Source organism: Alligator mississippiensis, chromosome 1 (genome assembly GCF_030867095.1).
Source record: "Alligator mississippiensis isolate rAllMis1 chromosome 1, rAllMis1, whole genome shotgun sequence".
Taxonomy (NCBI): Eukaryota; Metazoa; Chordata; order Crocodylia; family Alligatoridae; genus Alligator; species Alligator mississippiensis.
In genome coordinates, this window is record NC_081824.1 from 156838508 (window position 1) to 156853513 (window position 15006).

Sequence of the window (15006 nt, forward strand, 5' to 3'; positions counted from 1 at the left end):
GTTGCTGTTCTAAGGGGGCACTGTACCTTGACTGCCTATGTCTGTGTCTGGCCGCTGTCTCTCTCACTTCCTGCATTTTCTCAGACCACGAGTCACTGAAAACCTCCCCCCTGGTTTTGAAAATGTTGTGCAACACACAGGTTGCCACAGTGAAAGAAGTAATGTTTTCTGGCTCCACTTTGAGCCTGTAATTCAGTTATCTCCACTGTGCTCTCAGATGGCCAAAGGCACATTCAATGGTCCTGTGATATTTGCTGAGCTGGTAGTTAAATGTGGACTTTTGCCAGTCAGTAACTTGTCCTTCATGTGACTTCATGAACTGGGGCAGGAGGGGGTAAGCTGCATCTGCTATGATCACTGCATCAGGGAGCCTGGGTGCATATTGTCCTTTCTCCATCATGCCAGGCAGCAGTTAATTTTGAAAGACATGCACCTCATGAGTGCTCTGCCCAGCCTGTATAAATGTTAGTGAGTCATCAGTGATCAACCATGGCTTGGAGGATCACAGAGGCAAATGCCTTCCTATTGACAAATCCCTATTTCTCCTGGGATGGGGATAGGACAGGGATGTGTGCACTGTCCAGTGTACCCACACCGTTAAGGAACCCCATGGCCTTGAAGCCTTCAACAACTTCCCAGGGTTTCATAGGCAGATAAAGTTGTTCACCATGATGTCCTGCATCAGCCAGCATACCTCATGTGCTGCCACCCTGGCCATGCAGGGAGCCAGGCCAAACTGGTTTTCTGTGAAGCAGAGGTTGGTGGAGGGTGCACAGTTTCATGATGGCCATGGCCACCCTCCTTTCTGGTGCAATGGGCTGATGCATGGCAGTCTTCTGGTGCTCAGTGTGCAGTATCAGCAACTAGGAGTGTGCAGAGTGGGTAGCATTTGATTTAGATTTGGATTCAGATTCGGCCTGATTCAGGGGACAGTGATTTGATTCGCTGATTTAGATCACTGTCCCAATTCAATTTGGCCAAATCTGAATCTGAAGATTCGATTCTGATTCAGAGAATCAGCAATTCAACCATAGATACAGCTTTATATGTTTTTTCTATGTACCTTGAGGTGCTAGGCATGGGTCATGAATGCTGAGATGGTGGGATGGATGAAACATCCCACAGGAGTGCAGGGAGCATCCCCTGCTTAGCATGTGGGTGATCCCCCCTCCCACACCCCTCTGGCTCAGTAATCGGCTGCAGAGGGGTGTGAGTGGTTCCCCATGCACTCCTCAGTGGACATGGAAATGGACCAGAAGTACTTCTGGTTCACTTCCAGGTCCACTTCTGAACACACGGGGGGCTCCCCTGTGCTTCCGTGGGATGCTCCATCTGACCCACCATCTTGATGTTTACGAGCCACGCTTGGTACCTCAAGGTATGTAGAAAAAACATATAAAGCTGTGTCTATGACTGAATCATTGAATCTTTCCAAATCGATTTGGAGGTTTCCAATTTGATTCAGAGAGATTAATGGGTTTCCTAATTCAATTCAGGTTTGGAGATTTGGCTACCGAATCAGGCCCAAACTCCTCCAAATCAAATCAGCCACTGAAGCTTCACACACCTGTATCAGCATCAAAACTATGTGGAAAAATGTGTCCCTACTCATGTGGAAGGTGGCAAACCACTGCTGATCATCCCAGGGTGTCTCCAAATCAATGGATACCTTTCAGTTCTCCAACTGCAGCTGATGGGACATTGCCTTATATAACAAGGCATGTGAAGCTGCTACCCTGCTACCCTGCATTGGTGCCTCTGTACAAGGGTCATCATAGCATGCATCATGTTCAGTAGCTGCATTCATGCATTATCAAGTGCCTCCAGGCTCTTGTTGGACATCTCCAGGGCATCCAAGACTGTTTCCTCAGAGCACCACTTGTTGGCACTAAGGGGGCTAACTAGGTAAAGCTTTTTAATAGGACGATTAGCATTAAAACAGTCATGCTCTTTAAATTTCAATTCTTAACCTACTCAACTCCAGTTCCTATAAACGCACCTCCTGTAAAAACTGGCATGTCCAATGATCCCATAAACCTGTTATCTACCCAAGGGTGCAGTACATAGCACCTAATGGAGCAATGACCAGACCTGCCATGAATTTTCACCAGAGCAAACCCCTCAAATCTGGCAGTAGCCAGGGGAAGAAAGGTGGTTGTGAGGTCCCTGTGCCTTCTGTTTTGAATAGGTCCCATTAGCACATTAAGAGCTATGCCAGCCATTGAGATGCCAGAAGCACCAAGTCAAATCACAGTCCCAATTGTCTGAAGTCTCCAAATACCCTGTTTTTCCATGACATGCATTCAGTGGAAAAAAAAGTGGCACTGAGCAGAATCCTGAAATGGCCGAACTATGAATTAAGGGGTGGAGTGGCAAGTAGCAGGAAATTAGTCTTAATGGCATTATCAGCCCTGCTCTTTACATTTCAGTTCCTACACATCACTGTAACTGCCCCTTCTTTAAAAACTTGGGGAGTCCGAAGACTCCAGAAACCCATCATCTGCTAAAATCCATTAAGAGATCAAGATCTTAATCTGTCAAGTACTCAGCAGTAAAAAGGCAGGTGCAGAGCAGAAGACTAACTGAAAGAACCTTGATTTCCTCTCCCCCCCCCCCCTTGACTTAGTACACCCCAGGAGTACAGTTCAGCAATTGATATGTTGGACATCGTGGTGGAGGGGAGTGGAGGTGTGCTTGAAGGTCCAGCAGCAATTCCTTTCAAACAAGCTGCATTGCAGGCAGGCCGTGAATTTCAGATGTTTTTGGCAGCATGCCATTAAGACCTATCGTTCGGGAAAATGGGTACATCTGGTGGACAATTTGGGACAGACTATACATTTCAATGGTGTTCTTTTAGGAAAGGTCACTTCAGCAGATTGGTGTGAGTGCCAGTACTAAGGCACAGTTCACACCTATATGTAGGTATGCATGTATTGCAAGTCAGACCAACACAAAAAGGTTCTGTAGAAATGTCTATATAACTGATTTCAGCTGTGGGCAAAAAGCATCTGGTGACTCTGGTCAGAGCATAGTGAGCCCTCTCTGTGACTCACTTTGGCCCTGAAAATGTATTTGATAGAGATACAAAATAAGCAATATCTGCCCGTCTTGGAGGAATAGCCAGATACATCTCAAAGCTGAGGCCCCAAGCAGGCCCATGATGACCTGGAGGCTTTGATTGATATTTGGTGGGAACAAAAAGTTCTGGTGCAGCTGGAAAATCAATAAAATAAGCCATTCTATGCATCCATTGCTGAGCAAATTAATAAGCGTGGCCACTATCGTGACTGGGCCCAGTGCCTCAGCAAGATGAAGGCCCTGAAATGTGCTCTCCATTGCCAAGGACCAGAATTCTTGTTCGGGGGCTCGACATATAGTAGCCCCATTCTGTCATATGTTGTCTATCATTCTTGTGAAGGATGCAGGAGGTGCTTACCTGCAATCCTTTGGCACAACAGGGTGAAGCGTGACTGAGCTAGCAAGAGTCTATAGACTGTCCTGCCCCCGGAGTGGGCAGTGTGATAGGCATTGCATAGCCTTCAGGTTGCTAGTTGGAGGTTGGGGACAAGTACAGCATCTACAGGACATGGAGAACCAAGACAGAGTTGTCTTGACCATGATCCCATTCTCCCCCGGGGTCTTTCCTTAATGTCTCAGAGGAGGAGGAGGATGCATTAGACTCCATGATTATACTGACCCTGGACACCAGAAATTCTTGAGACCCAAAGATCAGTGCCAGTGCCATAGATGCCCCAGGATCCATGCCCGGAGACTTGTAAGTTATGAGGAAGGGGCATTAGATCAGTTTGGGTGACTAGGGCTTACATGGACCTCGTCTTGCTTTTGCACCAGGACCAAGTGCAGCAAGGAAGGAGGGAAGGCATTAATGTTAGAAGCAGCAAATATGTCTGCTTCTTGCAGTCATGCAATTTTCCCCATACATGGGGGTGAACATGCTGGACCCTCTCTTAAAGTTGCCTGTGGGGGTTAGAGTGGGGTGGTGGTGGTGGGGGGGGGAGCATTAATTTGTTTACTGGCAGGAATTTTTGCTGCTGAGAGATGTAAAATGATCTTTTTAGTGGAGTGTGAAGTATGCATCTGGGTTCCTTCATAATCATCCTTTGTGGGTGGCTGCGTTAATTCACCAAGTGGTGAGCAGTAGATATATTAATGTTGGCCTCTGCAGCTATACCTGGTGTTCTAAAACATTATTACACACAAATACATGCACAAAAGGGGGTTCAAAATATAAAAAAGTGTAGTGACAATTGGTCAAAGGGATTCAGTACACATAATTAACATGTACACGTGACAGATTAATGACTGCACCATTGCAAATTGCAATGATGCAAACTAACCTACATCAGAATGTGGTTTAGTTTTGTAACAACGGCTGTGTGTAGACAAAACAAGGGGTGTGTATGCATGCCATTTTAAAGCAAGCTAAATGGGTGGGTGCTGCCTTGGGGGGGGGGGGCTGCTGCCGCCATGGAGTGAAGCACCACCTTCCTCGCCCCTTGTCCCACAGCCCAGGGACCTCTGCCTGCCAGCAGCTTGCCCTCCACTCCCCGCCACCAGAGAGACAGGTAAGTCAGTGGGATGTGCGCATGACACGGGGGTTTAATCGGTCCTAAATTGAAGAGGTATTTTTAAAAACCCAACACTTCAATTTAGGGCCCCTGTTTTGTCTACACACACCCAATGAGATCTAATATTAAACCTCCAAAACTTGCATACATGTTAAGTGTGATGCCATTAAGCCACACAAAGGGAAATTTTTGTCACGTGTACATCGTCTTGCCATCACTTATACAAGTGCCTATGATGTCTTTGTTGTTCTAGAAATTTATGATATGAATAAATACCTCCTGGCACAGGGTAAAGGGCTTATTTTAATTTTGTCTTATTAGAGTAGCTAAAAAATGCTTTAATGCATTGGACAACCTGGACCCAGAGTGTTTTCCTTGCTTAAAACCACTGAGCACAATATAAAAATCAGGTGCACAAAAAGCTACTGAAGTCCTAAAAATTAGTATGTTTGGTTTTTTTTCCCTCTTCTCGCACCCCCCACCCAGTTGAAAGGAAACCTCAAGGCCTCATCTGGTTTCTTCTTTTCTGCATCTACTGTGCATTTAATTAATTCTCTCTCTCTGTCTCTTTTGCTTTTTTTGCAGCCCACATGTTGATACATTCCCCTTTTTGTTTCCAAAAGAGGATTTCACAGAATTACGGAGTGCCTGATCCAACCGACCACTTTGATGTTCTTCACTAGACTATGTAGGTAAAACTCAAGATATATTATAATCAGTTTCCTTTCTTGGTTTCAGTGTTTCAGTGAATACTTTTTTTTTTCCAGCAAAGACTGATTGTTATGAGAAGTAAGGTTCATTTGAAATTCAAAGGACCATAGCAAACATTAAATCATTCACTGTAACTTTGACATCAGTTGCATTATAGCATGAGGCTGTGGATTCCATCTTGAATATATTTTTGCCCATCCATCTGCTCCTCTTGTCATATCTGCTCTAAGGGTTTATCTACATTGCAAGCACAGTAGTGACTGTCTGAGCTAGCTTTTAAATAATTAGTTTGGATATTACTAGCAGTCCAGTTGAGGCAGCAATTGAACTCAGTGAGAGTTTGTGAAAACCTGCTCAAGTAACTGGGTAAATGCAGTGACTGCAGTATAGACAAACTTTAAGGAGAAAAAAGTACAGTGGTAATGTTGCTGTTTAGGGGGAAGTCTTCTGGAGAAAGTGTTTCTACTGTACTGTTGTAGTTCATCCTGAGCTTCTGAGAGAAACTTTAGTGGACCTGTTTATAATGTCTTCCTTGAATTTCAATCAAGTCTGAGAGTTTAGTCTATAATGCACCAATAAAACTTCCCCACAAAAAGTGTTGGTCTTTGTTTAGGCCAGAAATGGAGAAAGGTTGAAAATATTCTGTATGAAGGTCCTGATCCCAAAATGGATAGAGGGGTTTCTCCTGCTTCTACCTACTGAAATATCAACATCTTGTATATGATAGCACAGCTGGCATTCCTCAAATGCAGTTGTTCTAGGCTGTTACTTGTTCAAGTTTTATCAAGCTGTTCACTACTATTTGTTAGATTTGTGTGTGTGCATGTGTGTGTCCAAATTTCATCCGTAATGAAGCTGTATGTGACAGAGGGCTGCATTGAGGCCCATCATGGTATCAGCCCACCCACCTGTCTAAGGCAGTCCACCTTGCGTCATCTGCCATGCCTTTGGTGTTTCCACACAAATAGGTGTGTATATACAGGAGGCTGCCCATTTGGTTGTCCTGATGCCAAAGGTGAAATACATGGATCTGAACCTCCCTTTATACCATGTCCCATGCCTCACAGATAGCATCACATACTGGTGACAATTATCTTGGCCCCTTACTGAGCTAAATTCAGTCCCATGCTGAGCCTCTGTCATTCTACCCCTAGCAGGGCAACATTCATTCTGCCCCTTTCTTAGGCCTTAGTCACACTGCCCTACTTTGTATAGCCCTTCAGGACCACCCAGACTCCCTACTCTATACAGCCCTTCAGGATGCATCTCTTTCACTCTCAATCCTGACCACATAGACCTTCAGGCCACCCAGTTTAGACCCTACTTTATGATGGGGCATCACCCACACACTGGGCTGATTCCGACCCACAGCCTTCTCTGGCCTCGGAAGTCCCTAACTCGGCCTACAGCCCACTCAGGCCTCAGGTTTCTGTCAATGTGCCTGAACCCCAAGCCTCTCCCCTCTATAGGGTAACACACCATGTCATGGTGGCTGAGACTTTACAGGACCCCATCCTCACCTTTCCCTGGGGAGGCACAAGTGTGGCATTTTCTGGAGTCTGCCCCACCACAGCAGCCCCTCCATACCATCCCATCCCAGCAGAGTGCAGTTTCAGGTCTTACCCAGGGCCAAGGAACCTCCTCCATCCCCATAGTTGCTACTCTGACCTCCAGGTGTTCCAGGACCTGCAGTCTGCAAGCTGAGTGATGTTGCTCCTCTGGCTCCCTAAGTGTAACTGCCTGCTCTACTCTAGAGTCTGGGCTTATACTGAGACTGCCCAGCCCTCATCCGGTATGGCCCCCTTGTGATCATGTGACTGCCTAATTGGGCCTTACTGCATCTGCCAGCTGCTCCACAGCCTTCCTAAACCTCTTAAAACGGCAGGCACAAGTTGTGCTCTGCCATACTGCACCAAGCTGATTCCTGCACAAAGCTGAATATATACCACGCATATTCATATAATATATAGATAATATAACATATATTCATTTTTATTTCCTGTGGAGATGAGTATTAGTTGTTCTGTGTGTAATTAATATATTGGTTGTTTTTTGCGTGTAAAACAAACACATTCTTTTCTGAATACTTAGATTCACATTGCTACCAATCAAAAACCCTTCAGACTGGAGGAAAGACTCAGATGCTCTCTTGTGGCTGTCTACAAATCTCTTAATGACCTTAAAGTTAAAATGGCAGGAAAGCAATCCCAGATGAGACTGTTCATACTAAGGATTCTGAACAAAGCAAACCTGCCTCTGTTCTGGGTTTCACTGGTTTCACTTTTGCCCAAATAGGAAGTTAAAAAACCGGATGCTGATTTCAGGGTTTGTGGTTGTAGCCATGTTGGTCTAAGGACATAGGCAGGCAAGATTCTTTGAATAGATGTGATGTCTTTTATTAGGCCAACTGAGTAGCTGGAAAAAAAGTTCTTAGCAAGCTTTTAGGCACAATCACCTTTCTTCAGCTGTAGGGAGTCTCTGCTGTTCTGAGACTCCAAGGAATGAAAGAAGCTAAAAGTGTGGCAGGATTTCAGTGAGAATGCAAATAGGGAGAAATTAGGAAAACAAAAGGTAGAGCAGGGAAGGAGGGGGAGTCAAAGGTGAGTAAGGGAGACTCTACAGTAGTAACTGAAGGTAGAAAAGGGGCTGTGTGTGAAAAGGGAAATAGTTGTAAATTAGGAAGACAAAGGGCAGAAAAGTAGGGGAGGGGAGAAAGGTTGGAGGAGGAAAAAATAGTATAAGAGGTCAGGTCTTGCAGGTACCTGGTGAATAGGATGTCAGGCAGGTTGTAATGTCATAAATCCAGTGTCTGTATTGAGTCCATGATTTTTTGTATCCAGTAGATTTATCAAGTAAAGTTTGTGGGCTCACCTATGAAAGGTGTTTTGTAAGTTCCCTTTGAGGATTAGAACTGAGACATTGGAGAGGGAGTGATTGTCTTGCGAGAAGTGTGCACCCACAGGTAGTTGGGTATCCATGTCTTTAATAGATTTTCGGTGTGCATTCATTCTGGTGCACAGTTGTTGTTTGGTTTCTACTACATATTTTCCATCAGGACATTCAGTGCACTGGATAAGATATATTACATTCCTGGAGGTGTAAGATCCAGGAATGGTGATGCTTCTGTTGGAGGGTGTAGTTCTTGTGGGGGTGATGGAGATGTGCTGGCAGGTTTTGCATTCCTTGATGTCACTTTCAGAGAACCATGATTTTACTTTATTTTAACTGTACTTATTTTCAGGATAAAGAGAGAGGGGCAGTGCAAATGGCAGTTGTATTTACGCAACAGACCTCTGTCCCTTAGCCCAAGGCTGTTAAACTGAGGGGTTAATATGCTGCCCCTAGACTCCTACCTGGCTACCTCTCCCCTCATCGCTCCACCTACAGCAGCGACTAGGGTTTCCAGGGTCCCCCTCTCTTCTCCAGCTTCTACTGTCTGCCCCCATCCCAGGGGGTGGAGCGGGGCAATGCAGCTCATGGCATCAAGGAAACCAGTGGCCTGGGGTGCCTGTGTAATATGGTGCAGCAAAGGGGTGTTCACATAATGTGCAGCTTGGAGGTTCCATGGCTTACACTGATGGTGCCTCTGCAGTATGCATCTCCCACTGATGTGGCCCAGGGGCACCTAAAAGTTAGGTAACCCTGCCTTAGATAAATGCTTCTTAAATTCTTATCAAGACCTTAGGAAAACCTGTATCGAAACAAAGTTTAATGTTTTAAGACACCTAAGTCCTGTACTCTAACTTACCAGAAGTCTGTATTTTCACAAATATTCTAGAAAGTGACAAGTAAATAGCAGTTCTCCTCATTGTAAGTTAGATTGAAACTAATGTCATTTGTGACAATTAAGCTTAATAGATTTATTGATATTTATACCGTTGCACAACCATTTAAATTATTGCATATATAAAGAAAATACTATAATAAGTAGAATGCATCAAATAGAATTTATTAGTGCATCTGCAGTCATTGATTTTGCAGCATCAATTACATTATTTTGGTTCTCAGAATCTTAAATTCCCTCTTCCAGTTCAAGTGTCATGGCTATTAAGACATTTGCATTCTTCCTTTATCCAAAGTAAAGTTATAATTTAGTAACCTTGCACATACAGAAATCTGTTCAGGTTATTGTATCTAATATCAAGTTTAAATAAAAAAATAATAACAAATATAACATTTAAGCAGATTTTGCTAGCCAGGGTCCAAAAAGAAACCCTATGTCAATTTTAAAAAGCATTTAAATGATGTAAGTAATATTTGTAAATATTACTTGAAAAAAATTCAATTTCATATAAATGTATTTAATTTTTATTTTTCAATGCATTTAAAATGTGTTAATTCTGATGTATAGATGAACTCTGAGAAACTGATAAAGTTTAGATTCTACTGTTGTTTGAGCTCTCCATTTGCTATTTATTTTGTAAGATTACAAGAAGTATTCCTTATAAATTCTTGCATTTTACTGATTCTTTATTTTGCTCTCCAGGAACTGCTTTCCTTAAAGGCTGTTGGGTTGTTGAACATCTCCTGGTCCAGTAGCCAATGACACAATGATGTTTATTTGATTTCTGCACAAAACTGATTGTGCACACCCCCTAGCCTATTTTAAGGGGGTGTAGTGGTAGGGTAGGCTAAGTTTAAGGAGCTAAGGTACAGTCAGCAAATGCATGTTGTCATGTAGTTTGTTATGGTTTTATAGTATGGTTTAATGCTGATGTAAATAGCAATAGATTCTACTGTGTGTTCATGTATTCAAGGCAGTTGTTTCATTTGTTTGTTTGTTTTTGCTTAGTTTTTGCTTAGATGAGATTCGTGTAAAGTAATTTTATTTTCCCCCTGTAAAATTATAAGAATGGGGAGCACTAGAATGATGTGTTGATGACTCATCTGGGATGTTTAGAGCAACTACCAGGTTTTAGAAAGGTGATGCTTGATTTGTGGAAAATCTCTTTGCTGGCCTTAATGTTATTTAATTTGAGCAAAAGCTACCATTGGTATGATGTACGCAGAGCCAGGAATATGGCTTCATAAGTAAATTGTTGATTTAAATTTAAGGTAAAATAATACAAATTGGTAATTTCTAATAATTATGATGTATCTTGGGACAAGATGTACTTGTTTTGGTACCTATATATTAATGTTTTTAAGAGAGTGATGACTGGAATGAATGATAACAATGTTGAAAGTTGTATTTAAATAGGCAGAATATAAGTGTTCTTGGTTGTAACATCTCTACTTTTACTAAATGCATAACAAAATCTTAAATAAGTGGAACTGGGAAGTTTTGAGATCCACTTCTCCCCGCACAAAAAAAAAAAAAAAAAAAAAAAAAAAAAAAAAAAAATCCAGCAACGAAGGCACCCAAAATAAGTTTCTGATGTTTGGAGGGAAGAATAAAAACATTTAAAATTAAGAATTGCTTATCCTATGACACTTGTTTTTCCTTTCTTTGGAAGTTTAGTTAAGAAGACTTACTGGGAGCATCTACACATGCATTTTATTGTGAAGTACACTAATTTGCTGTGCAATATAGTGTCACCGTCTACATGTGTGATGGAATTAGGCTGCAGTAAACTAATTAAACCTGCCACAAGATAGTATTGCTAAGGACAGTACCAGTTCATGGTGGGGTAATTTACTGTGATTAAATGCACATGTGCTGACCATGGATATAAATTGCACCTAGTCAGCCCAGCTAAACAGGGGCCAGACTCCTACTTCACACCTAGCCATATGGCTCCACACGTTTAGCACCCTTGTGCCACAGCCAGCCTCTCTGCTGCCTGGTGTTGCCACCCAGAGCCTGGAAGTAGTTTACTCTGGCTCAAAGTGCTCCAGAGTTTATTGCTTTGCATTAATTGCAGGTGTAGATGCACCCACTATTTCACAGCAGTCAGTTATATATGAAATAAGATCACAGGAAGAGCATGACTTTAATAACCACTTCAAAAGAAATACCTTGTAAACAAATAAGTTTTCCTTGGGGATTACAAAATCATTTTATTTATAATTTAAATTGCATTAACTTAAATAAAATAGTATACTAATTCCCCAAGGGAAAATATTTCATTTATGTTTGAACACTATATTACTTCCATTAATTGGACACATTTCGTTATCTATCTAATCATTTATTTTTTGCTGAGTGAGTGGACAGAATGAAAAAATACTTTTATTGAACTAAGGGCTTTTTCATCGGACACATTCTTATTTAATGATCTCTCTCTCTCTCTACACACTTGCAGCTTTACTGGTATTCTTCAATTTTTAGTATTTTAAGCAATTAATAAAATGTATTGTGGTGTATAAGTGGTGTATACTAAAGAATGTCCATCAGTCCACCTTCTTTTCATCACTAAGGAATGGGAGTCAGGTCTTTCTTTATTCCAGCTGATCCAGAATGCACAAGTTTTCTCTTTTGGATTATTTGTATGAGGAACATTCATCCAGAAATGTCTTTAAAAATTAGGAGCAAGCTTTATTCTCCCTTTAATGTTTCCAGTGAAGCCTTGTGTTTGGTCTGAGGGGAAAAATATTGCATTTATTTCAGTGAATAAGGTAATAATAAATCAATTTTTGCAACTCAATATTCAGCAATATTGAAATCTAATAAACTGAAGGAGACCTACACCTACCTATCTTTCACACTGGTGTTTTAGTAATTATAAATAAAGGCTTGTACTTGGTTAATATAAATAAATTCACCTTGTCTTCATTAAGTGAATTAAATCACTGAATGACCCCCATACATACCCACACATAGAAAGACTCAGTCACGGTTTGGACTGCATTTCATTTCATTAGGTGAAGTGGTAAATGGTGTGGTGGTAAACACAAACATATTTTGGATATCTAAAGAACCTCTCTTTCTGTTAAAAGTATTTGAGACATCTTTATTAACATCCATATATATTTGCTTTTTTGGTGGATATGGAATGGCTATAACATAGACTGCAGAATATGTTTATTTGGTAAATCCATTATAATTGGTTTGCTCTGGAAATTTTCTACTCCATTTAAAAGTGAAGGAAAGGACTCTTGTTGATCAAGAACTAGAGGAATTACATACACAGTGAACTATGGTAAATTCAGTGAAAGTGGGAAGGAAAAGCATTAGGGTATGCACAGGGCTTAGGTTTCCCTAAAAGTGTCGCCCGCAATTTAAAGTTAGTTCTCATCAGATGAGAACAAACTTAAAATCAGCATGCATTAATCCAGGGTAATGACTACTTGCATGAGTTTCCAGCATAGTCCCAAGGCTGGGAAATCCCAGCCAATCTCCACAAACTCACCAGCTCTGCCCAAGCTCACCAGTCTTCCTCCCTAACCTCTTCTCTCAGAATTACCACCCCCAACACTTCAATCCTGCCAATCCCACTTCTACACTGACCTCACTTGCCTTTGGCTGCCCACATGAATGCGTGCACATGGTAGAACCTAATAGGTTTAGGCAGCTCAAAGCAAGCTGCCTAACCTGAGCTGGGTCTTCCAAACCCTTAGAGTGAAAGATGAATGGGCAGAGAAAACAATCCAAGGGATAGGAATAAAGTCAAGAGGAATGGATGCAAGCCAGATGCAACCCTGGGTGCAAGCTAGTATGAGGCATGTTTCAGGGAGCAGAAGTAGCAGGAGAGGGATGAGATAATATCATCTGAGGAGAAGGAAAGGAGGTAAGAGCAAATAAGACCTTCTGGGATGAAAGGGATAGGCTCAGGAAAAAATATAAAGATATGAAATTCCTTTTGATAGCACTGGGAAGAATATATCCTGGAAGCCAAGGTGGGTAAACTGAAAGGTTATCATGATTTTTCCATAGGTAATAGTGGGTATATCTACATATGTAATTAATGTACACAAATAAACTCTGGAGCAGTATGCTCTGGACTTTATTCATGTGCAGCACATGGACCCCAATGGGAGCAGTCTGGGTTGGCAGGGGATCTAGGGGGTCATCCTGCCAGCCAAGGGCAGCTCCAGTGGGGTTCCACATATGGTGGAACAGGTGGTTAGCCCTGTTCTGAAGAACCCTCATGCCCTAGCTAGCCCCATCACTATCTATATGTGCATTTAAGTGCAGTAATTAACTGCACTATCAGATAGTACTTGTGTCCAACAGGACTCTCCATTGGTTCAGTAAATTAGTCTACACTGGCCTAATTGTCGTGCATGTGTAGATGGTGACACTTTACTGTGCAGTAAATAAGTCTGTTTCACATTAAAGCACATGTTTAGACATGCCCAGTACATAGGAAAACTAGTACTTGTTGCAGGATAATCTGATTTTGTAGTAGAGGATCCTAGTAGTTTTTGGATATGGATTCAAATCCTTCTATGGGGGAGTTGGGGGGGGGAATGGACAGTGTTACTGTAGGTGGATATATTCATGTCATTTAGCAGACATAAAGTGTTTCCAAATTTATTGTTTCTGGTTTTTCTTAATAATAATTATATATTTAAATAGTCCTTAAAAGAGTTAATTTTCAGCATTATGATGCTGTTGTGGTGATGCTGTATCCATGATGGTCCAGAAAGAAGGCAGAGAGGCAAGGACTTTTGTGGGTGATTTTTTTTTATTGGATCAATTGTATTATTAGGAGAGACATAGACAAGTTTTCAGATACCACTCTACACCAAAAATACAGTTGGTCTAATAAAAGACATCAACCACAGAATCTTGCCTTTCTTAATTTTCATAAAATTTTCATAGACTCTGTAACCCCATTAAAATTTTATTTTGTTATTTCAGTATCTAAACAAATTTGTCATTTTTCCAATTTAATTTGGCAAATTAAATTCACTTTGATTTCTTTTAAAGTCTTTGATCAGACATGCTTATTTTCAACTGTTTTTCATTGTCAGCTCTTTTCTGAGACTGAAAAGGCTAGTTTCATCAATAGCAATGCTTAAAATATACAGTACACACCAGTGTGTGTGTGGGGTGTTCAGAAACCTTACCTGTCCAATAAATGTCTTTTTAGTTCATACTTACATCTATTTGTGGTATCAAAACATCTCAATGTTATTGTTGTTTGTATTACTAATAAAAATTAATGAAATTAATTGAAAAATGAATGGCATTCACATCACAGAATTATATGATGAAGGCTTAAAAACTCCTGAAGCTTAGTCATATTTTATTAATTTAAATGCTAAGGGCACATCCACACATGCAAGCACGTGCGCTTGCAGCAGCTCAAATAGAAGCGGTGCAAATTTGAGCCAGGGCTGTTTGCCTCAGTGTACGTGCTCGGACGTGCACTTTGCTGTCTAAGCATGTGCTGGTGCAAGGCCAGAATAGGGAGCCACATAGGGCTGGGCCATGTCCTCACTCCCCTGCAGGCACAGGGGGCAGAGGCGGGAGTCGGCCCTGGGGCCCGGTCCATGCTGACAGGAGGTGGCATGGCTTGTGGTTCCCATGTGCTGTGCAGGGTCCTGCCATGACTGGGCCCTTTCTATACCTGCAGGACCTGGCCCGGCATGCGGGGACTGTGTGGAGCTGAGCCGGGTTCTGCTGGCCCTAGAGCTGCTCGTGCCACCTAGCAGCCAGGCGGCACAAGCAACCCCATGGCCAGCAGGACCCAGCTTGGCTCTGCGTGGTCCCCATTTGCTGGGCCAGGTCCTGCAGCCATAAGAAGGGCCCAGCCATGGCAGGACCCGGCGTGGCACGCAGGAACCACATGCTGCGCCGACTCCTGTCAGCATGGGC

The 15006-nt window shown here is 42.2% G+C and overlaps 1 protein-coding gene across 6 annotated transcripts in view; it reads left to right on the forward strand.

Moving 5' to 3' along the window:
* CHRM3 (cholinergic receptor muscarinic 3) overlaps positions 1-15006 on the forward strand; it is a 528683-nt gene that overhangs the window by 290902 nt on the left and 222775 nt on the right. For 5 of the 6 annotated variants that reach the window (XM_059715729.1, XM_059715730.1, XM_059715723.1 and 2 more), the window contains one exon: positions 5175-5277. The gene's annotated coding sequence lies outside the window, so the exon portion shown is untranslated. Of the gene's footprint in view, positions 1-5174; positions 5278-9786; positions 13354-15006 lie in introns of those variants that run through there. The other variant, XR_009455961.1, reaches the window with a different exon arrangement.